Source organism: Megalops cyprinoides, chromosome 6, assembly GCF_013368585.1.
Source record: "Megalops cyprinoides isolate fMegCyp1 chromosome 6, fMegCyp1.pri, whole genome shotgun sequence".
In the NCBI taxonomy this organism is placed as follows: Eukaryota; Metazoa; Chordata; class Actinopteri; order Elopiformes; family Megalopidae; genus Megalops; species Megalops cyprinoides.
Genome location: NC_050588.1, coordinates 31,332,697 through 31,357,953, shown reverse-complemented (window position 1 = coordinate 31,357,953; position 25,257 = coordinate 31,332,697). Strand labels below are relative to the sequence as shown.

At 43.8% G+C, this 25,257-nt stretch overlaps 1 protein-coding gene across 12 annotated transcripts in view; it reads right to left on the bottom strand.

Annotated features, from left to right (window-relative positions):
* Nucleotides 1-25,013, bottom strand: part of LOC118778748 (R3H domain-containing protein 2) — a 56,324-nt gene extending 31,311 nt beyond the window's left edge. For 11 of the 12 annotated variants that reach the window (XM_036530420.1, XM_036530425.1, XM_036530424.1 and 8 more), the window contains exon 1: nt 24,362-25,013. The gene's annotated coding sequence lies outside the window, so the exon portion shown is untranslated. Of the gene's footprint in view, nt 1-6,833; nt 6,996-24,361 lie in introns of those variants that run through there. The other variant, XM_036530423.1, reaches the window with a different exon arrangement.
* Between the last annotated feature and the right edge of the window lie 244 nt (nt 25,014-25,257).

Here is a 25,257-nt window from a genome sequence, read left to right as displayed (position 1 = left end):
AAGTGACGGGTGGCCAGCTGGGTGGGGGGGGGGGGGGGGGGCGCGGGGAGAGGCGGAAGCGCGGGGGTGGAGGGGGTGGACGGGGGGGTGTGGTAAACACAGTGACGTGGCCTCAGACATCACCGAGCAGCTATTAATGAGGAAAGTCCGTCCACCGCAGGGCTTTCCTGGAATGCCGGCTCCGCTCTCTCCAGCCGACGGAGAGGAGAGCGGAGCAGGAGGCGCTGAACTGAACTCCCCGTGCCTCCTTCCCACAGGCAGCGGCAAACCGCCCCGCCGGCTGCGGCCCTCGGACAGGCACTCCCACAGGTCCCCCATGGCTTCAGCTGAGGCTAAACCCCAGATGGCCGGCTGTACGAGCCCTGGCCGAGGCCGGTCGCTGCGGAACCGCGCTGTCCTGCGCACTGCAGTCTCCCGCTGTGACTTGTTAAACCCTGCCGCTGTACACAAGAGGCCAGACCCTGACTTCTCACGCAACGCAGGAAGCGTGTTCCCCTCCCACGCGGCATGGCTCAGCCCAGCGCTCTGACACCGCACCCGCCGCTTCCTGGCGTGAACCTCCCCTCGACGTCAGGGCAACCCGGGGGTACCCCGCCCATCCTACAGGACATCTGCGGAGGAGGAACCCAACAGAGGGACGGACTATGAGCCGTGACTCAAATCAGCTGGGCCAAGTGGTCCTCTCTTTCCCCACTGTCCCCACACTCCTCTGCAGAGTGCTCATCTGGCACAGGCTGCCCCATACAAACACCTCCTCACCGGACTGTACCACCTCCACAAGGAGCACAATTCCATCAGCGCAACGCAGGTCAAGCCAAGGGATGGCACCTGACCACAGCAGCTGATAAGCAAGCCTTACAAGATAAGTTACTCACACTAGCTGTACTTCAAAAATGAAAAGCATAAAGACACACTGTTGCATTATAGTTGATCATCATTTATTACAACTCTCAGACCAGGATCCTGCAGGTGCTGTTAATAACTGGCTGAGACTGTTCTTAGCTATTCTTTCAAGTGAATTCCTCATTTGTGGACAATCCCCCAATCTTGTCCCGGGAGCCTGTTCACAGTGCAGCACAGCACACCTCCTCTTGGAGTGTAGCAGTGAGCCCCCCTACGCTCTCCGCCTAGCGCAGTCAATCAGCAGGTACAGCTCATCCAGGTAAGCGGACGCCTCTTTTCCCGTAATTGATCATTTCCTGAGATAGCCTGAAAAGCGGCGGGACCGCAGCGCTTCGGAAACAGGGCTTTTATTTGATCCCGTTTGTGGGCAGCACCTCCCTCCAATATCCAGGTCGGTTCGGGGAATTGGCATTTATGAGTCAGTGATGTGTGAGGCTGAATCGGGCAGCATCGTCACTGAGCACAAGCTGAATACAAGTGTAATTCTACCTTCAAAACAGCCATTTGGACCCGCTGTAACATTTCTCCCTGCACAAACACAAATAAAGCCTGACATAAATGGTATGGTTTCTGAAAACGAGACACTGCTAGATGCATGCGTGCACAGCCTTGCTTTGAGGGACAGTAAAGCACGGGCAATGACACTGCTGATACCCTGTTATGGCATGTGACAGAGAAACTCAGAAGAATTCAGCTGCAAACACAGAATGGCAGGCATTCACGGGGCTGCCGACGCCCCTTCTTCACTCTTACACACACACGCACGTGCGCGCGCGCACAGACAGACAGACAGACAGACACACACACACACACACACACACACACACACGCACGTACAGACAGACAGACACACACAGACACACACACACGCACGCACGCACGCACGCACGCACGCACGCACGTACAGACAGACACACACACACACACAGATGCACACACATGTAGACACAGTCATGAACACACAAACACACATGCAGAGACAGCCACACATATATACCCACACAGATGCACACACTCAGACAGGCTCATGCTAGCAGTGCAGCTCCACAGCTAGCAGGCTCCAGAGCAGCGGCGCTCTGACACAGCTAGCAGGCTCCAGAGCAGTGCAGCTCCACAGCTAGCAGGCTCCAGAGCAGTCACAGCTAGCAGGCTCCAGAGCAGTGGCACTCTGACACAGCTAGCAGGCTCCAGAGCAGTGGCGCTCTGACACAGCTAGCAGGCTCCAGAGCAGTCACAGCTAGCAGGCTCCAGAGCAGTGGCACTCTGACACAGCTAGCAGGCTCCAGAGCAGTGGCGCTCTGACACAGCTAGCAGGCTCCAGAGCAGTGGCGCTCTGACACAGCTAGCAGGCTCCAGAGCAGTCACAGCTAGCAGGCTCCAGAGCAGTCACAGCTAGCAGGCTCCAGAGCAGCGGCGCTCTGACACAGCTAGCAGGCTCCAGAGCAGTGCAGCTCCACAGCTAGCAGGCTCCAGAGCAGTGGCGCTCCGACACAGCTAGCAGGCTCCAGAGCAGTGCAGCTCCACAGCTAGCAGTCTCCAGAGCAGCGGCGCTCTCACACAGCTAGCAGGCTCCAGAGCAGCGGCGCTCTGACACAGCTAGCACACAGCTAGCAGGCTCCAGAGCAGTGGCGCTCTGACACAGCTAGCAGGCTCCAGAGCAGTGCAGCTCCACAGCTAGCAGGCTCCAGAGCAGTGGCGAGCTCTCAGCAGCCACTCTGGCACGGCTGCCCCCGAGCCAACAGACAGCAGGCCTGGTCTGGCAGCATCACACCCTGCCAAATATAGCCCCCTCAAATCCCACAGCCCAATGACCCAGAGGTCAAGAACCAGAAATACACCCCGTGGCCCGCACAGGGCAGAGAGAGGGCAACGCCATAACAAAAGCAGCTTTGTGAAACCCAAGAGCCCGACCCGTGCCGACCACCTACAGAGGGACCCAGGTGAAGCCTGTCCGCTCCGGGGTTCAGAACTACAACACCTTCTTTGCCCTCGGTACGTCACCTTCTGTATCTGCCTTACTGTAGAACAACTGCAGGGGTACGATCGGAGCACCACCTGCTGTTCTCTGAAATGAGAAGCTTACCCTACAATTATCACTGAATACAGGTACTGTACATCATTAAAAAATCATATTAATTTTAGGTTTTAAGGGAAGGCACATAACAATGAACTGAAGATAAAAGTGTTTTGTAAATGCTTAGTATGTCCACATCGTTCCCTGTTTTTTTTTTTTTGTTAAGAGGCACCTAGGGGAACCTCCCTAGGTGTCCCTTAATACTGGTAATGTGGCAAAAGGAAATGCTCTTAATTAGTTTCAGTGCTTGCAATCATTATTATGAATGTAAAAATACATCTTTATGAAATCTGTTGCACAATGTGCATTTTCACACATTTTTTAATCGCATCAATGCAATTAAATGCACATTAATAATGTTGCATTAACATGCATCTTTGTCTGATGTTGTACCTTACTGATCTACTGTCACCTCAGAGCAGAGGTGAGTTATACATTTCTTTGAAAATCTGTACTTTCAAAAATAGGTCTTGCACTCCACTACAGGCTTGCTGTTCGTGTTAATTAAACAGTACATGAAACCCAGCCCACGTCACGGGCCTGACAGCGGCGGCAGGGCCAGTCTCTCACAGAGCAGGACCATCTGCTCACCTGTCACACTCCTCCTAAACCTGTACCCCCCTCCGAGACCATTCGCTCCCCTCTCCCTCCGCCCCTCCCTCGCGCTCGCTGTAGCGGCTGCGGCTGTCCAAGGCGTGCCCGTGTTCGCACGAGCGCGTGCGTGTCCCGCTACCCTGCCGTCTGACCCCCCGGGAGACAGGCCACCTGAACGCCAGTGAGATCCCGAGCGCGGTCCACTCAAAAGCCCTGGTTGCAACCACAGAGGGACCAACGGGCATGATCATACCCGTAGCATGCAACTGGAAACCCTCCAGGACTCGCAGCTCGCCGCAAAATTAAATCCAAACGATCAATTTCGTAAGACCACGAGCAATACCATTCTGATCCAATTAAGCTGCGGACCTTTTCGATGAGATCATCCCGACAAACCAAAAATACCTCCCTTCCCGTCCTTCAAGGGACCCGCACACCTCCTTTAATTGGAAAGGTTGCCGGGCTTAATTGATCAGCGCCGGCCAACCCTCCTCAGCTCAGCTCCCGCTGCTCCCCTCAGGGTCCTGGCCTCCCGTCCACCTGAGCTCGCCGCATTCGCCTCCTCCGTTTATCTGTTTCGCCAGGCCCTTCTTTCTGTGGTCGAAACTGAACTGCTGAAAACTTCTTTGAACCCAATAAAAGCGGGGGAAATCTATAAATGCATCAAACAACAGCACGGGGGAAAAAACCCCTCTGCTGCCGGGAGGGAGGAGGATCAAAGGAGGGAGAGGGACAGGGCCGGGCCGCTTTAAGTTACCGTCTCTCTTTAGGCCGGCCCTGAGCGTTACAGCGGGAAAGGGCGATGCAAATCTGGACAGAGAGGCAGAATAGGAAGAAGGGCGGAAAAAGGGATGCGGCGGTCGGTTTTAGAGGATGAGAAGGGCGAGAACCTCCCGACTTCAAAAGCAATTACAGCAACAGTCTCTTGGGGTGGGGGTAGGGGGGGGTCACTATTGATTTTTCTTCCCTCTCTCCTGCTCTGTCTTTTTCCCACGGACTCCCATTAACATGCAGGGAGCATAAGATGCTCCAAACACCCGAGTTAATGCTCTCCAGGAAAACAAGCGGCAAACACAGGAAGAGCAAAAAAAAAAAAATTAAAAAACTCCATAATCAGTGCTGTGTGTTGTATTGTCAGCCCGTCATGTCCGTCTGTGGCAGTTTCTGTCATTTAAACCTTACGGGCTGCTACGTCACAACGGTGTGTAAATAACATGAAGGCAAGTTAGAGGAAACCGCAGAGCGAAGGTCTGGGAAATGACACTCCTAATTGGGGTGAAGGGTTTACTTAATTGGGGCAAGGGGGTTACTGCAGTACTGTTTGAGTAACCAGTGAAAATTAAGCAAAAGACTGTGAGAAGAGCAACAATCACAGAGAGACCTGCTGTACCACTCCTCTGCCAGGGAAGCTGAGTCCATTAGGGTATGCTGGTGGTAGAATAATGTAAACACTGGTATACACTGACTCCATAGCCAAAAAGGTCCACGGAGACAAGAGCACCTTAGAACCTCTGAGGTACAGATTCAGCCATTCCACTACTTGCTGAGCAAAACAAGAATTAGCTTAATAAATTATTAATTATAATAATAATATGCATGATAATAATGTGATACGTGTGTATTTGTGTCTCCGAAGGCAGCAAAAAAATAATTTAAAAAAAACCAGCTGAGCTGACAGAGACAGAGAGAAGCACCTTGCAAACAGGAAAAGGAAGAGAACAATCGAGGGGGAAAAAAGGAAAAGCGAGATTTTGAAACCTGAAAGAGCGCCGAGGCCATGAGAGTTGGCGTCTATTTTTAGCAGCAGATTTTTTATTCAAGAGGGCTCTGCTGTGCTTCCTCGCTCTCTCTCTCGCGCTCTCTCTCTCTCTCGCTCGCCCGCCCGCTCCCGCTCTCGCTCTCGCTCTCTCTCACTCGCCCGCTCCCGCTCTCGCTCTCGCTCCCGCTCTCTGTTCCAGCACATTATGTTCGGAAATAAATAAGAAGGAAAAAAGCGTCCTCTGGCAAAGCAGGTAAAAATGTAGACAATGCAAACGCCAGCTTCACTGGTCTGCCTGCGCGTGTGTGTGTGTGTGTGTGTGTGTGTGTTAGAGTGGGGGCTGAATCCTTCATTTATTAGATGTGTGGGCGAGGTTGGAGGCAAGGGTTTTCAGTTCAAGAATCCTCAGAAAATCCCCAAGTTGGTTGTTGCGCGGTGCATTGCTCCCCCCCCCCCCCGCCCTCTCCCCATGTTCCACCTCTCCATCCCCGTCTCCTGACCAGACCCTCCCACCCACACACACACCTCCCTCCCCTCCCCTCCCTCAGCGCCCGACCCTCCACCTAACTGCCTCCCGTCCCCTCCCCATGTTCCACCTCTCCATCCCCGTCTCCTGACCAGACCCTCCCACCCACACACACACCTCCCTCCCCTCCCCTCCCTCAGCGCCCGACCCTCCACCTAACTGCCTCCCGTCCCCCGCAGCCCCCTCCCTCCCATTGGAAGAAGCACTTGCAGGGGATTCCTCATTACCTCAGCACTGTCCCTGTCGGGAGTGTGCACGGCAGTCAGATCAGAGGCCTCTCTCAGCGCACACACACACACACACACACACACACACACACACACACACACACACACACACACACACACAGAGCGCGTGACAGACACCCTCAAACACTCCGGTATACTGACCCCCCCAATGCATGAAATACTCAGAAAATAAAAAACAGCATAAAGCAAACTCCACTTTCATGACCACCTCCCAAAAAAAAAAAAATAAAATAAAATAACATACACTCCTCAGACTAAAATCAGAGAAACTTCTTTTTAAAAAAGCTTTTTAAATTGTCCTCATGTGTACACTCTATAAATAACCACACAGACACAATTACAGTGCAACTACTCCCCCGACCAATAAAAAGAGTGTAGCATCACATCCTCTACAGGGGACACCAAAAATCACCCACCTTCAGATCAAAGAACAATTACAGATATTTAATTAGTTCCCGTCATGATAGCTACCAGCTTCGGATACAGGGGAAAAAGCATCGTGCACAAGGCTAAGCTACGGACAAAAATAGCAAGGAACAAGAAAGGATGGAGAGGCAGGGAAGCGGCTCCACAGCCCAGAGAGCCCGGCGCAAGAATGAAATGCAGTCACAACCTGCTTGCAATTCTACATTCAACAGATCTGCAAGTGGACTTTAATGCATGCAAACACACACACAAACACACAAAACAGACCAACACACACACACACACACACACACACACCCTTACTGTAGTCTGTGTTCTGCTCCCTGGTTCTCCTACTGAGTTCAGGTGTGCTTCAGGAGCGAAAGCACAGCAGAGCCGCTGAGGAACTAGGCAAGGCTGCCAATACTTTCATCTCACGAGGAAACTGAGCAGATCCCATCCCCTGTCCTGAAAAACATGCTAGTCGTGGGAGGGGGGGGGGGCTGTCCTCCCTCTCTGTGCCTGACCCCCTTCTCTCTCTGTCCGCTCCTGTGCCTGGCTGATTTTTGTGAACGAGGAGGAACACCTCTGTTTTTTGATGGCCCCCTTCTTTTTCTGAATGAAGCGTGAGTGCTAGAGAGAGCTCCCTTGCTCTCTCCCCCCTCTCTCTCTCTCTCTCTGTATCATGCGCACACTCGCTCCCTCCCTCCCTCCCTCCCTCCCTCCCTCCCATCTCTCTCTCCCTCCCATCTCTCTCTCTCTCTCTCTCTCTCCCTCTCTCTCCCTCTCTCTCCCTCTCTCTCCCTCTCTCTCCCTCTCTCTCCCTCTCTCTCCCTCGGACACAGTAACAATGTAATTGCACTGACAGGCAGCCCAGGGCTAGTCAAGAAGCCCAGCTGTTTAAAGCCCTGTGTCACTGAGATGCCAACGCAGACATGCCATTCAACACAGTGGGGGAAAAAAAAAGAAAAAAAAAAGCACAAAGCAGATTTCGTACTACCATTCCCCCCTCATCACCGGCTTCAGTCTTTCATCACTGCTAGTGCAGCCGCAGGCAAAGGCACGCTCGGTCCTCAGCCCCCCAGCCTCTCCACCTGTCCTCCCTCTCTCTCTGAGGGTGGAGAGGGTCCCCCCTTTGCGCCGTACCCTGTCTGCCTCTCGCACGACGAGACGCCCCTCGGCGCGCGGCCCCTCTCCGCCGCGCACACTCCCCGCTCGCAGTCACTTCCGATACGGCCGGGCTGATCGGCGTCTCCTCCTTGTGATTGTTGTATAATTGTTTCAACTTATGCGTGGGCGAGAATTCAAGACAAGTTTAGCCTGACTAACCGATCCAACAGAAGCTTTTTTTTTTTTTTTTCCCAGGCCTGAAAAATTTCTCGAGATCATGAGTCTCTTCCAATCTTTTTCCTCTTTTCAGCTGCAGAAATATAGCTATCAATAACGGATGCCCAAGTCTGCTTTATAATACGCTCTATCCTACCATCACTCTATTTGTGATAATCCGCTCTCCCTGCCTTTTCTCTGATCACCAGAGCAAAATCTAAGCAGACATTAAATTCATTCTCCCATTCCCTCATTGCAGTTTTACAGTCATTTGCTGTGTTCATCACTTCACGTTATTTTGTTTCCCATGAGAGAATCCGCTAAACGAGCTGACAGTCGGAGGAATACAAGGCAGGAAAAATAACAACATAATAACATTAGTAAAATCATTAGGGCCACTCTTTCCCCAAACTTCCACCGCGGTGCATCTCACCAGTCAAAAGTTCAACGACAAAAAGAGTGCGGACCCCAGGACGGGCCAGGTGACTCGAGTTGTGGCCGAACATGTGACCGGGATCAAGGCTGTCACTAATGCCTTTTAATGTCTCAAGTCCCCAAGACGCCAAGCAGCGCTTCCCCTTGCAAGCCTTCAACATGGCACGGGACGAGGGGGGGGGATCATCCTCCATAGATAGAACCCAAAGGTAATTTAAAAGGAAAGCACCTTTGCACACTAAAGAGATCACTGGGTTGCTGCACTAAAACAGGAGGGGAAAAGCTTCCAGCAACGTGGGCTCTACTGCAAACGACAGGCAACACGCAAATCGGAGTGTGTAACACTTCCTCCAGGTTTAAATGGTAGGGTTGTGCTGTTATATGCAAAGGAAGTTTGTGTGATTAAGCATCCAGCTCAATTCCAGTTGGTTTGAAATGAAAACCTTTACGGTCTTCATAGCCCGATACATTTCATGGAATGTACATGTAAATCTTCAGGTGACTGAAAAGAAAACATTTTGCCAAAAAATAACAGTGATAAATGTACAATATATTTCACTGAATATATTTGTTTGAACTATGCCAAATGAGATATATATTGAATGTAACCTATATGCACATCTAGTCTTTTTTTCCCAATTTTATTTGTTAAATATATAATTAAATATTAAATAACATACATTTATTAAATATAACCAAATTATTTCCTCAATATTTGAGTTTTCCTTTTCTGCTAAAGCACAGGTTCCTAGCCTGTGGAACATGCAAAGAACGGCCACATGTGAAAATCCAGCAGACTGCGGGAGGATCACAATCTCATTTACAAATGCGCAGATCGCTGTAAGCACAGAGTAAATGGGAACAGAACCACACGCTAATATTAAACAAAGAGGGTGATTCAATCAAAGCACTGCAGTGCTCTGACTTTATTTTCAAGTAAAGAAACTTACGGAAGCATTTCATAATCTCAATTCCTACCAGAGCATCACAACTTTGGCAGTCGCTTCTGTTCGTGAAAACCGATGCGTAAGAAGCATAAAATGTCCCTTAAATTAATTACGCATAGTTACAAACAAGCGCCAAAACATTTATATTTATAACCGTGCCTTAGTTTATTCGTGACATAGGTCTAATATTTTGGTGTCTTCATCAGGAAATCATCAAAGGATGCATGTGAATAAACAAATACACGCTTGTGGGGTTTTTTTTTGAAATAACATACTAAAAGTGTGTATAATTTTGGTGAGAACGGCAACACAAACGTTAGCGCTGGAAATACGCGTTTCAGATATACCTGAAATACTGTCCATCTCTGCAGGAACCCCACACTCCATCTGTCTGTCTCTGCTTGCTGACGCCGATAACACCGAGCCAAGGAATGCCCACCATCAGCATCACACAAAACACACCCACTGGTGTACAGTCTGTCCTGACTCCTGACGGATCCATTCACTGGCCCATGCACACACTTAGTCACTGACAGGGCCTCACATTCCGACTTACAAACAGACTGAAACAAAGACACATAAGCTCACAGGCAGACCGGTGCACCGTCTGACTGTCCAAACTGTGCAGGGTGCAGACCGGTGCACCGTCTGACCGTCCAAACTGTGCAGGGTGCAGAGATACAGCCCAGGATCACTAGATATGCATCAGGTTCCACGGCTTCGTCACATAAACACATTCAGCTTTGAACAGAGATGTTCAATATTATTATTGTTGTTGCTTTAAAAATGTTCTTCAGAGATTTCATGGAGTGAGCAAAAATTTTTGTACCGTTCAATCTAATCCTATTTGTATAGCGGCTCTTACAAAGTGAATTTCTCACAAAGAATTTATATGCAATGTCTTTGAATCTGAGTTATAAATTTGTAAAATACCAAATAATATTTGCAACAGCTTACAATGGTAGAAGGTAGGATTGTAAAATTACCAGCCATTTTCAAAGACCCAAATTTCATATGAAATGTTTTGTAAAAAAAATTGTGAAGTTTTACTTCTCTGTAAGAGTTGGCATTCAATATTCATGCAAAATTATTTTAATGCACTGTACCAATTACAAGACAAAAGCATGAATATGCCTCACAGAGCTTCAGTAAATGTTGGTTTTCGTGTGCCTGGTTTGGGTTAATAATCTTCCAAAGTATAGTCCACATTTCAATTCTGAACATGGCATTGTGTTCTTGAAAGGATGTCCATTTGAAATGTCTTTCACAATACCAGAACTAATATAATTCACAGCTACTGTGCATTATTTATTATCATCCAATCAATACAACAGTTGTTTTATTGGAGCACTTAAAGTACCACGTAACACCCAAACCCACAATCCTTACCAGGGTCCAGGGCTCTGCCCACTCTGCCCCACACTGCCCCAGATGTTAGTACCATACTCTCATGAATCTGCCACACAACTCTCGAACACAAATAAACTTGTGGGAGAAAAAAAATAATCAACAAGTTTCAGTCTGCATGTGAAGGCACAGTAACATGAAGGCAGCTACAGCAACAAATGCAGTTGGCTAGCTAGTTTGCTAGCTTGCTGGCCAATTAAAATCAGGTAGTTGGATCAGCACACAACACGCTAGTCTCTTAGCAAACCAAGGGGGGAGTGAAGTAATAATACAAACTCATGAAAATGCTGTAAATCGCTTTAAAGTCACGGTAGCTGAATTTCACGGTTTGAAAGAAATTCAGTGTTGGCAGGACTGATGTATTCACAAAGAGCAGCGAGACAAATTCTCTGCTGATACAAAATACTGTACTTCATTGTCTCCTTTTCAGGTGTACTTAAACAAACAAGGATTCCTTACACTTGCTGTAATCTGACAGAGAAGTGAGTGACACACTAAATCCTCCTAAGTTAAATAATAGCGAGGATCACCACCGTGTTCATAAACTTATATTTTTTTATTTTATTTTTATTTTTTAGGGGTTTAGGGACTAAGTACTCCTAAGTACTCATAAACACAGATTCATATTTTTTTCTGCATTCAATATTGTCCTTGATGGCTCATTAGCTACGTAACATGCAGCATGCTTCTGAACATGCTGTTCACTTACAACTCCAAAAACATGCACGCAAAATCAGTGATTTTTATGGTGGAAAAAACAGTGCACAATCTAAAAACAGCATCTGTGCCAGGTCTGATATTTTCATCTCCAGTGCGCTGGGGCTTTGCCATGTGCAGCTAGCTGATGGATGATGGTCAGAATATTTGCAGAGCAGTGGTGAGTACTCCGAGTGCTTGGTGACCAACTAGTCAGGAACAGTGGCTACCCAAGTGATCTATGTATAATAAGAATGGGAACAGGGCATCTGCGGCCGCTGCATAGCTGACACGGTAACCCCCGGGACGGTGTATTGGATCACTTCACTAGTAATTCAGACTAGCTCGATAACTAAGTAGCTAGTTAGCTACTTAAATGTTCTAATCTAGACAATTACTGAACATAGTAACTAACTAGCTGGCTAGCTGAGTAACCTACAAAAAGCAGTCTATTCCTTTGGAGTCTGGTGTTACTTGGCAAATGACATACAACACTACAGCAAACACCATAATCAAATGTAGTAATTGTTATGCTTGGATTTACATTGGATTTCAGTGACTACAATTTTTTTTCCTTAAAAGAATATAGCTAATTTATCCATAACTACATATGTATTTATACAGTATAATGCAGTCAAGTTTGAGAGCTATGTCTTTCCATCATTTCATGAAGGATCAGACACATTTGTCCCGTACTAAGAACATGTAACATTATCGGACCACTTACCAGAGCAAGGTCCAGACTGCAGACCGCTCATGGCTGAGTCACGTAACTGAGCGAACATTTGCAATGCTGAAAAGCACTGATATTGCCTGCTTCCTGAGTACAGCTCCAATAGCTAAATTGTCATTGTTCCTGTTCTTGCCGTTTTGTATTACGCATGACTTAGTGACAGTGCGCATCTTTTAATTACAGGAACTCATTTTTTTGTTTCATAAGCGTGTTACATTTTATACTACAAACTGCAGAATCTCAGAGTTAAAAAACCAAACCAAAACAACATATAAAGACCATTTTTGGCAGTTAAAGGTTTTTTGTTTTCCAGAAAAAGGCAGGTTACATGTGCTAGAATGACTGATACATTTGACAGATAACAAATTAATTCGAATACATCCTTGTGTGCAGGTCTGCGCTGCTGTGTTTAATTTGACAGGTGTCAGAGGAAGAGAATGCTGTGCGCATAGTGTGAGCACAGCATGGACGAAGAGCATGTCACCACGTGGGGAATTATTAACTAAAATAGCTAAGTCATAAGATCTTTAAATTGATTTAGTTCAGGGCTGTTCTGTATTCAATACAAACAAATTAAGGTAAAGGAGAACAAACCAGTATGGGAGTTTGTTGCTCACCATATTTATAGAGCATTTCTCTCTGCTAAGGCTACCACTCTTTCCAGCATACAGCACACACATTACCTCCGTGCTCACTTAAAACCCTACAGTTTCAGCTAACATGCATGTAATATTTGAAAGTGGTTTTCTTTCATCTGTAACAAAAGAAGTTAATGTAAACATTGTTTAATTCCTTTTATTAACACAAGCCACACAACACTTTGTGTGTCATTCTTGGCAGACGCACGTTTTGGAGGTAATATGACCAAGCCCTGATTGGGAAGCACATGGTCACACTCGTTACACCTACAACTCATTAAACAATGCTCTCTAGCCCACCTGATGCTTCCCCTGTGTGGTCAAAATGTAATTTCCCCACGACCGCACCTTTCTGCACGTACACCAGACCACTGCGCTTTATAACAGATGTTTGAATTTTCCCCTAAAAACTGGGCCGTTTGTCAGTTGGATGCAGAAATATTCTCTTAATGTCCTCCACCTTCCACCCTCCACATCTTCCCCCACCCTTGGTCATACTGCAGTCTCACTTGTTAACTGACTTACTGGACAGAAGCATGCGCAGCTTTACCATCACAGTCTGCCAACACTAACGACTGGCTTATGATCTGTACATAATAATGATGCTCTTATACTTCAACAGCACTGCTTTCTTACGGAAACAGAAACTTTAAGCAGATGTGGCCAATAGGAAGTCTCTGAACAAGCTGGCTGTCAAGGTTCAAGTCATTTTTTGACCAGCTGTAACTAATAATAGCTAATAACAGCATATTTCACTTTTGATGACAAATTTTGGCTATTAAAATTTGTACACTACACCTTTAAAATGCTTGAAACTAAAAGTACAAATAAATTGCATTAACCCGTCTAACAGGTAATGTACTTTTGAGCCTAACTGCTCTTGACAGATCACTTCAGAACACAAATGCACAAAATATAACAATTATACCAACCAGTTCAAGGCTGACAGCTGTACATGAAACCATAAATGAAACTACAAATACAACTAGCTCCACACTGTATATAGAGGACACAAGTTCTCCTTCAACGCCTAATGGCTGACTTTCTGAAGTTTAAATGTCACATCTTATGGCGTCACTTTGTACACACGCAGGCTGCCGGAGCATAAATCTAGGCAGGATTTTCAGGCAAATTATTACACAATGATGCAAATCTTCCCAAATCTGTATTTTCTCATCAGAAAGTCTGCACCGCCATGGTGTTGTCTATGTCATGCAATACTGCCAAGGAGTGAAACAAAGCCCGGTCCCCATACACACGCCGGTGGCCTTCTTTGTGTTTGTCCACTGGCATATTAAATGGTGCTTATGGTATGACTACAATAATGATGATATCACTCTGACATTTCTCTACAACAGAAATTGACTTTGATCTTTCTGAAGCCCAAATTAAATGAATTATGTAGATCATAATGACCTCCAATTGATAGCTATCAAATCTTGCTTTTGATTTTCTTTGTGGAAAACAAACAATAAAAAATGTGGAAAACCGAATGCAAGGTTGGGTATCTGCTTTTAAACGTGAAGAGAAAAGCTTTATTAACTTACTTGACCTTGTCTTCATTGTGATCCTTAAAAATATACAGTTTCACTACCTAAATATATGTAAATGACCTATTAAGATATGTACAACACACATAGGCACATATAAATAACCCCACCCCAAACAGGCTTTGTTTGAAACTACAATTATTTTGTTTAAAATAAAGGCTAAGTACAACAATATCTGAATTCACTCACACTTTCAGATGGGAAAAATAAATTCAATTTAATTAATTTATGATTTACGTCTTGATGAGAAAGACTACAGATATGGATTTTTCTTAATCATTTGGTAATTAACAAGCATTCCAATATCCAAGTAACTAATTCCTTTTCCAGGTAACCAGTTACAAATCTAGCGATTCAATATTCAAATAACTGAATGTGCAGCTCAATCACTGTACACTGACATACATTACTTAAATAGTACATACTCATAACACAGATTAACAGACAATGAGAATGCCAGGAAATGAGAATAAATGCAATGAAAACACAAATGAAATGCCAATATGACACATTTCTGAATATACAAACTTGTTTTCACTCAGCCACCAAAAAGGATACTGAATGTTACTTGAATAATGGGAGAAAGGCTTGTTTGTACAATCTATTTCAACTATCTGATGTGAATTCTGTCATTCCGAGCCTTTTTCAGGATGGTAGGATGTGAAATCAGTGAGACAGTGGTGATATGTCATCAGGATCCTTATACAGTGGTCCCTCATTATAGATATGAGATGCGGGGAAAGACTCCTTGCTAATTTTACCAAATGATGATTTTGAGGTTACAGTTGGTCATGGACAGAGAACCGTTATCGGCCATGAAAGCAAAAGGTCAGCAAAAGACATATTTAGCCTAGTAGTTTTAGTCTTATATTGACTGCCTTTAAGCAGACCTACACTCTATATACAAATATCACTTTCCTAATCCAAATATTGGAAGTACAAAGGAATGGATAAAATGAACGTTTTACTCATTATATGAAACAGTTAAAGAATTACATGAAGATGGTTTTCAGCTTCTACAGGCCAATGTCAATCACTCACCAGCCAAAAGCTGGCTGAACCTGCTAATTAGTTGGTTCGATATATATAGCTAGCTAATACCAGCTATGACTTTAAAGAAGACATCTAGCTAAATAGCTACACTGTGAACTCCCTCTGCAGCTTAATGTAAGCGAAATTTTCAGGAAAAATCTGACAAAGCTGGATTAGCATTAATTTAATTTGCTTCATGTTTTTTACTTTTCCGTACACAATTCGACAATGGACACACTGGTGCATCCACATGACAGCTGGGGTCAATTCAACTGACAATTCATTTGAATTTGATATAACTGAAGTGAATTGAACGGAATATATATAGACCGCCTTTGGCTTCCTGTTTTCCTGTTCAATGGCATATTGACTGAAACACTGCTATGCTGGGTATGCTAGGGGGCATGTGCAGTTTTCTATATGACAGAAAGTAGTCTCTCTGCATCTCCATCCCATTTTCTGCCCTTTCCCTCTGCCCCCCCCCCCCCCCCCCCCCCGCCATCTTCTCCATCATAGCGGTATGACGGTGTGACAGGCGACCGTGTCCAGTCTCATCCCAGACCCACAGCCAGTCACCTCCGACCAGTTCTGATCAATAATTTACAGTGAAAGACCAAGCAATGGGGAGGGAGAGAGAGAGCGAGAGAGAGAGAGAGAGAGAGAGAGAGAGAGATAGAGAGAGAGAGCGAGAGAGAGCGAGAGAGAGAGAGAGCGAGAGAGAGCGAGAGAGAGCGAGAGAGAGCGAGAGAGAGAGAGATACAGAGGGGGGGGGGGAGAGAGAGATAGAGAAGCAGCAGCACCAGCTCTCCGCTTCTCCAACAGGCAGCTATAAATAGCCCTTCAAATCGCTCGAGAAAAAAAAAAACAATTCTGCTGCTGTTGCAAACAGAGATTCAGAGTGTAGGAGACGAAGATGGACCAGCCAAGCCCACAGAGAGAGGGAGTGTTTCTATAGCACTGACCGTGCATCTGAAAATGATGCGGGGGTCATTACATTCAATATTCATGTTTTACCGTAGGCTGTTAAAGCCATAGACAGTCTGTATCCTGGTAATTGAAGTTATTGTTTCACAGAATCCTGATTGCTATAATAACCATGTTATCATCGTATCATCACCAATAGCAATACAACAGTTTGTTCCCCGTTTTAAACGGGACATGGTATCCTCGTACAGTCGTGTATCCCAATGCGCGTTACATATGTAGTTAACCCATTAATGATGGGGTATATTTACACCACAATATCTGCCATCTGAATTTATAAGCATAAAACCAAATGATTACCACTGCTCTGCTTTGTTCGTTCCACCTCTATGGAAACAGCACTTTAAACATGTTAAGGCAATAATCTGGGTGTAATTTCACGATCAAAATCACTGGGATGGATCTGTCCCAACAGCACTATCAGTATATATCAGCAAACAGAGAAGGACATCACATCTCTGTACTGAAACTTACTCCCTTTTCTACACTGCAGCACGCTTGTCACTGATGGTCACTCATTTTTTTAATATTTGTTAAGTTCTTTTTCTCATTGCAACTGCAGTCTAAACTCTAAAACAAATTTCATATATCCCAGCTAATACGTGAATTAAACTATGGGCCGACACAAAATAGATTCTACCTGACAGCTGATCATAGATGAGCAGGCCTAACTTAAAAGCATAAGTCAGGACTAAATAAAATTTTGCTTCAAGAGGTAGAAATATTGTGAAGAATAGGTGAGGAATATCACTCAATTTTTCCAAGCCAAAGCTTGAATAAAGGTAAACTGAAGGAGAGTTAGCAGAAGCCTTGCACAGGACAGAAATAGGTACTCCATCTTTTTGCAGTCAGCTAATTAATAGCAGATGACTGCTGGTTAATTATTCACCTATAGTAGACACACCATTCCTCATACTCCGCACCCCCTCCTCAACCACCCGACTCCGATTTATTGGTTGCACACAGTAAGGGGGCAGCCGTCTGCAAAATGAGCTTTGCCTCAATCACCCAAGAAAACCCATTAAACACGAATGCCTGACTACAGAGTTAGCCACACGATTAAAGTGCCAGGGCAACTCCTTCTAAATGACCAAAAAGAGCCCTGTCTCCGATATATCGGAGAAAGGACTTCTGCTCCTATAATTGAGCTGTATTTCAGTGGTGTCATTTCGTTTTCACCCTAAACATGCCTTCCACTGCCCAGTAAGTACGCTAGCCTTAGATATTATACTTTTAAATGAACACACATTATACACAGACATACACAGACACAGATAAGACTCCTAGCTTAAGTAAGCCAGCTACCAGCTGCCATGTTATAATAAGCACTATCAGCATCACATAATTTAAATATTTCCAAAAAAGGGTAATCTAACATAGGCCAACATTGATCAAAATTTTAAATGAAGCAGAGGTATCAAACAACTATCAGACTGTAAAAAAACAGTGTTACCAAATATAATAAGAAATGATAGCACACATAAAAATAGCATCATCAAAATACACATCAAAATCAAAATACATACAAAATACACCCTCTCTGAGGAAATCATTCCATGGACGTAAATGTTGTCAGTTTGATGATACAGACAGGAGGATTATTGAAATGCAGGGAGGGGACAGAAATGACCACGGGAATAATTTTCTACCCTTGTCACTGGATTGGGCTACACACATGTGCTCTGACATCTTCTATCCTGAGTAAAATCACCTGTTTTTTTCCCCCTCATTTTTTGCTGAGGCCGTACTGGATGTATCTGTTTGATTTGGCTTATCGTTCGCGTCCTCACTGACTGGACATAACCTTTTTTTTTTTTTTTTGGGGGGGGGGGGGGGGTTCCTCCTACAGCAACCGTGATTAACCCCCTATCAAAGCAGTCAGTCTGATTTACAGTAATCCATGAGTAATTTTATACAAGAGAATTTAGAAATACATACATATGAATCACATAAACCCAACAAACCCATTGGTTGCCATCTCTATATTTAGAACTAGCTGACCACATCTGCTGTTTGCTATGACTTAGCTAGTTACACTGTGATGACATATGGGACATTGCAAAATTCACTTTATGTCTGCATAAATGAACACCTGCCTTCACCAGAGGCCCAGAGTAGTCCTGTACCTTTGGCTATGTATAACCCATTGCTTTATGATCTCTTTTTTTTTTTAAAGCCTGTTAAAGTGCATTTTTAATTCTCTTTTTTGAAAACAGATACCTTGCTTCTTATGCAAATTATAGTGTTTATGTATGTACTAAATCATTTTAAACCTGCAGAGATTTTTGTAGTTTTACAGTAATGTAACTTTAACATAATCAATAGCATCACAGGGGCAAGTCTACAGGAAAAAAGCAGTCAATATAATTTTACTTTTTATTGAGACTTGTAATAACAAGTCAGGTCGCTGTCTAACCTATCACCAGCTGGCGATATGTGGCTGCTAACACTGCTTGCCAAGGCTGCTGCTGTTATGTTGGCTGTGCCAATGCTCCTCTCCTGGAGTTGAGTCTCAAAAGCCTAAGTGAATAACAGGTCTAAAAGGCGTCCGTTTCTTTTTGCATTTACAATGACTAGCTATACAGTGGAAATTGTATACAGGGTTCCTGTTTTCCTCCACATTCATGTACTGAGAACAGTTACAACTGAGAAATACAGAATAGCGGCTGACACGCTCTTCATGCACAGTGCTGTGTATTAATAATCGATGATGACGCCATGGTCACGCACACTATAGCATTATTAAACACACTTCACTTAAGCAATACATCTCATAGCAGTACTGTTAAGGCAGTAAATACTGCAATAAAACATGCACAAAACGTGTTTTTTGTTCCTGTTTAGTCAAGGATCTAAATATGGAGGGCACTGTATTTGACTTTCGAAAAATGTTCTGAATTGACTAAGTTTGGATGTAACTGAGCAGTTGATTCAATTAGAGGGCCCTATGAGATAAGATGTTAAAGGAAGGGAAATGTATATATGTTTAATACAACAATCCTATGAGTTTGGCTTTGACCTTTTTTTTAATCCAGAACATTAGAGCATGTTTTGATGACATAAAAAAACACTAGTTTCTTGAGGAATTTGCAATGGGAGACAAATTTCATATTGTGACAAAAATCATAGATCATTCCTTTATCTTCCATTTCCAAATTTCACTTTCCTTTTCTTTTCCTTTCCCTCGGCTGCTCAGTGCAGGGTCAGAGAACGCGAGCCGACTTCTGCCCGCTTAATGCAGATGACCACAAAAATAAAAAGAAGGCTCTTTTTCCCCATAACCTCAACTTCATCTCATGACTACTACATACATTTACAATGATAACGACACATGCTTCAATTAACTTTATGAGAATCACACCGGCGATATCTTCAATTAGCGCATCATATCATTCGTACTGGCCCAACGTCTCACGTTCCCTTCATCTTCCCTCATTACGAAACCTAGGCAACCAAATGTCCTGACAAATCAAATATGAGTGAATAAAATAACAGCCCTCTGACCGCAGAGACACAGATAAAAATCCTTTAAAAGAGAAGGAAACGTGTGGCGAGTTAGTAAATATTATTGCTGATGAAAGAGAAATCAGTTATGACAGAGGATTTATTTTTTGGTGTTTTATAAATTTTTCCTCAATAATTAAATGCAAACTGTGTAGGTTATAGGCTACCATCCAATGATGTTACTGTGAACATATCTGCCACTGCTGTAATTCTCAGGACTGAAAGATTATGCTGTAATTTCTACACATATTCGCAACAATATTAACTGAGCAACACAACAGCAAATCTGTCCAACGTAGCCTACATCACAGCATGGCAGTGTGGCTTCACCGGGGTGTTCCTGGCAATGTGGCTGGTAATCAGGTGGATAAGTCTTCATTAGGGGCTCTCTTCAGCAACACACTGACACTGATGCATGCATAATACTCCAGTGAAAATGGCAGGAGTTGTCCCCTTATTCTCGAAAAAAAAAAAAAATGCCATGGAAACTCTGCCACCGATACACAGCCTGCAGTTTTCTGCACCTTCACCAACACTCTCTATCCCTTCAGCAAGAGGGGAGAGCATTGCTATGGGCTATCACAATCCGAATGCACTCACTACTTAATATTACGAACATGGTGATTCATCTCATTTAGTGGTGTTACTTATTGACCTACGCACCTACATTATGTTTGCTGAGCACTGATTAGGTACAGAAATGAAACATTGCCATTTAAGCTGAATATAGTTGAGAAATGAATGCATCCATCTGTGTTTTGCTTTTACTTTATAGACTATGGTGATTGAAAGTCTATTCCCGATCCTTGTGAATATGTACTGCATATGTATCACAACTGGACAACAAAAATGGGTAATACCAATGACCGAACGGAGTAAAAATAAATAATTTTTACGAATAACATCTTCTCAATCTCTGTCAATCACTGTGCTTAAATACCACGCAAAAACCTCCTAGGGCTGAATTTAAATCCATATGCTTTGCCTATTAGAAATCATTAAAGCTGCACTTATAATAACATACTGGGGGCTGGAGTATCCATCACCAGTAATGGGGATGCCAAGGAAAATAGAAAATAATAATAAATAAATAATGCTGTAATTTTACACATTGACTATTGAACTAAATTATTAATATGGCAAAAATGGATTTATGAAAGCTGTTATGTTTTTTCAGCTCTGTAATATGATATCACATGCTTAAAAAATGAGATACTTAACTTTTATTAACAGAGATGCGACGATAAATGAGGTATAATCAATTCATTGAGTGTGGCACAGACAAACACTTTCAAATACTGGTGGCGTGACCATCGTTTCTCCTCAGCTCCTCACCAGTCCAGTAGCTTAACCCTTTGAAACGCAGTTTCAAAATCACGCTATTGGCCTTCAGATATGGTTTTGCACACAGCGAGACGCAATCCAATGATATCACTCTTGTACTGTACAGTGCTTTGAATGGTACGGTACCTGGGGGAAGGCACTTAACAAAATGTATCATTATTATCGCTAATACATTTATTAAAATCTCAAGTGACAACATGTCTCCCTCTTTTTTCCCCCACTTTGTGTTTTAAATGCAGTTAATCTTTCTAAGTACTGCTGTTAAGTAGTCTTTCTTATTTAAACCATTGTTAAAGGAGTTAAGGAGATCATGAGAACTTACACAAAAAGGCTTTTGGATTTATTTTCTGTCTCTCACAAAAAATACTGAAAATGGCTCCATCATATTGCAGTCTGACTAGGAGGTTTTTCTAAGTCAACTCTGAAGTTGTCTGTCTCTTCAGGTAGTTGCAAAACTGGTTTCATGCTTTCATTAGCTGGCCATGGCTATGTCATTTTTTTGTGATACTGTACGCTAATAAATTTTAATAAAGCATTGTATTGATAATTCTAGAAGAATAGCTGTAATTCTACCTCTATTGTTTTTCAGTGTACAAATTCACTACTTTTGAAAGCAAGCCAAGAGTCTTGAATTTGTACAGATTGCCTACATCTGTCTACTGTATTACAACAAACTGATTAGTGGAAACTCGAAATTGTGCTAGTCTGTCGAGACAAATTAACATTTCAATATCATTCAGAATAGACATATTACATGTAACAACACAGTCCCAACGGTCCTCTGAGTATGCATGAGAAAAACTTAATTAACAGTACGGATCAGTAGGATTAGTTGATGGTCACATGATCTAAGATCTAAGGAATATCAATATTAGTACATATCATGAAATTGAGAAATATGTATATAATTTAGTGATTTTCATTCTTTATCAAAAGCTGTTTACGTCCTTGTCAAACAAATGAAAATAAAGTCCAGCATGCTCATTCTGGCCCTGTCTGTGAGAAAATCAAGGTTGCAGAAAGTGTGGATCAATGAAACTTCCAATTCGATTACACGCTCTGTGATGAGTGAAAAGGAACACGTGTGGGTATTTTAAAAAACTGAGACAGAAAATACAGGAATATACATTGTGATATCAATCATCACTGCTTTATCAATAGTATACTAACTTGTTATAGCATTAGTTCTTTCAAACTCAGGAATCCAGTGAAAGTCAGTATCTGTTGGCTACTGAGTACCTCAGTGGTTAAGGCATGAGTTCCACGGGTTCGATACCAGCCGTGTCATTTGATGAGAATGACCGGGAGCCCAGAGCAGCGAAACAAACTGACTTCGTTCCACCGGGGATAGGGCCGGGTAGGTCAGCCAAGGCCTCTTCTCAACACTATCAGGCACCCCTGCGATTCGTCACCCCGAGTGTTGCTCGGATGGCGTCAGTGGAGTAGCACCTGTCATCCAATGAGCGCCTGCTCCACTGCAGTGCCCTGTATGACTCAGTAGTGCGAAAAATAGTCGTTGCCTATTTACAAGTGTCTTGGAGCCCTGCAGTCGTCCCGCCTCAGCAACGCTAATCAAAGGTAGTAGTTGTCGCTGTGATACAAACTTAACATTGATTTGATAATTCCAAAATAGGGTTGCATGATGAGGAAAAAGACTAAAAAAAGTTTTAAATTTGCATCTATCCATAGATGCATGTAGCTGGGCCAGTGATTCACCTTTGCAAGCCAGCATATTTTCAGCTTTACCAACCTAGCTGACCAGTGCAAAATGTTCCTTTCGTGAAGCCCTGTAGTTACTCTGTTGCACAACAAAGCATGGATACAGTGTCAGGTTATCTTCCCAGTGAACAAATATTCCAACAACAAAGAATGATAACGAGTATTGTTATGATCAAGCAGCCCTTGGTCAACTAAACCTTTGAACTATGTGCAGACTACCTGTCGTAGATTAAAGAGGGGCTGAAGAAAAGCCATCTAAAATGAAATGAGGCAAGATGCATTTATTCCAAATTCTTTTGACTGTTGCACAGAAGCAAAAAATTCACCATAACACTACCAAGGTTTTCTGTTTCACTGTGTCAACATCACCTTTTTAGGGCCAGTTCTTACTGTGTACTCATCTCCACACCATGCATCTAGGAGGTGCAGTCATGTATAATGATTGCCTGTAGTCTGGATTAGAATGTATGCAAAAGGACTTAATGTAAATGTACTTAGAACCAGTACAGAGAAAACACTCCAGATCAACCTTAGTATCTGTTGCCAAGATAAATTCATCAAAAGTATACAGCTGGGTTGTCTTATGTCTGTGATGATGCCTCCAGAGCTGAATTAATGTGAACTCAGCTACAGCTAGAGCAACTTTGTGGAGCTCCAGCAGGGATTCATCTGCAACTCCTAAACGAAAAACCCTTCACACAAACCCCAGAGCCGGCCCAAGCACCACTGGAACCAGCTTGAAGCTCGAAGCTCAATTCCTTAAGCTGCTCTAAATACAGTGCCCTAAAAACCATAGCCTACCGACTCGGGCTTACACTTAAGTTAGATAACATACTACATTGCACAGATACTCCTCTCGCACATACTACAGAACACTCTTCTGAATCTCACAGTAAAACAAATACCTAAAACACAATGCTGGAATATTACTTTCCCCCATTCGCTTTACAGAAAGATGTGGCTAGCTGCCTAGTTACCTACTTAAGGTGGGCACATAAAAAGCAACGTAGCTGTGAATTGTAACAACAAACCCTGTGTGTGTTCAGGATTGTTAGGTCGGTAGCTAAAATAAGTGTCTTTAAACTGGCTAGCAACCTCAAGTCGCAGGCAACCTCGTGATATCATGAGAAGCAAGTCGCTAGCCACCTTAATAGCTAGCTGGATAGATTAGCCAGAGTCTAGATATATCAATGGCCAATTAGCTGACAAGCTAGCTGTAATAGATGGTGGTATTAAGGTATACAGGTCCTCCCCCTGTCTCCGCTGCTAACTTACAAGTAACGGTAGTGGTCGATACTATCAAGCTAGCCACGATGGCAAACGCGTTTCTGATTGATTTAAGTGTTATTTCTCGCTGTCTTGGTGCCTAGACAGGTAGCTGGCTACCCTAACTAGCCACCGTCAGGTATCTAATCACATTGACTAAGGTAACCTAGCTACCTAGCTAACGTTAATTGGTTAGTCCGGAGAGACAACTGTGTCCCAATATGAGTAACCATCACTAGCTACCTAACTAAGAATAAGAACATTCACTTACCGTTTGAATGCGTTTTCATTCAGTCAAGACACCAAAAGTGCCGATTTCCCGAGCTGGTTTCACGTCCTTTGGCTCGACGACAGCTAGCTAACAGATGTGGTATCAAGCTAGCCAGTTAGTTAGCTAGCTATTGCAACACAAAATGTTTATTTTGCAACGACGACACTTTGCAAGCTTTATAGCTAGCTAGGTGTTTGGCGATCTAAACTAGCTTGCTACACTTAAAATGCTGGCAAGCTAGTTACCTAGCTAACCCAAGCCAGCTAGCGGCAAACACTGCGACTGGTAGTTAGCTGTATTGTCTGAATTCGGCAACTTAACTTAGCGACAAATTATTCTTTTATCTGACTACCTAGCTAGCTGAATCGGATGACAAAAACGCAAGATATCGAGAGCTGGCAGCTGGCTAGCAAGCTAGTGGCTAACTAGCTATCTGATCTCGACCCCGACTGTCAAAAACAGCACCGCGTGGGAGGAAACGTAACGTTAGCTTGCTAAACAAAGACCTAACGAAGGAGAAAAAACCTAGTTTTATCAAATAAAGAATGAAAATGATAGTTACTAAAGAATAACGACTCCAGGTTTAAACTAAAAGAAAAAAGAAACAAAACACCATTCCCCTCGGCTCCGGCTTCTATGTGTCAAGCGTCACTCCGTCATGCACCAGTGTTCTACGTCACTATATATTGCTGTCCTCGTCTCCATAGTTAGTTCTCATTACGTCATATTTTAGGACGTAATGTACTGTATACCTAGGTATCGATCAATTGTTATAGCTAATTAGCAATTTTGTGCAGCTTTTGAATGATTACCCCATAACACCAACTCACTGTATATTAAACTTTCATGCATGTGGCTGGCTAGATATATACATATAGCCAAAATGTGCTTGCGAA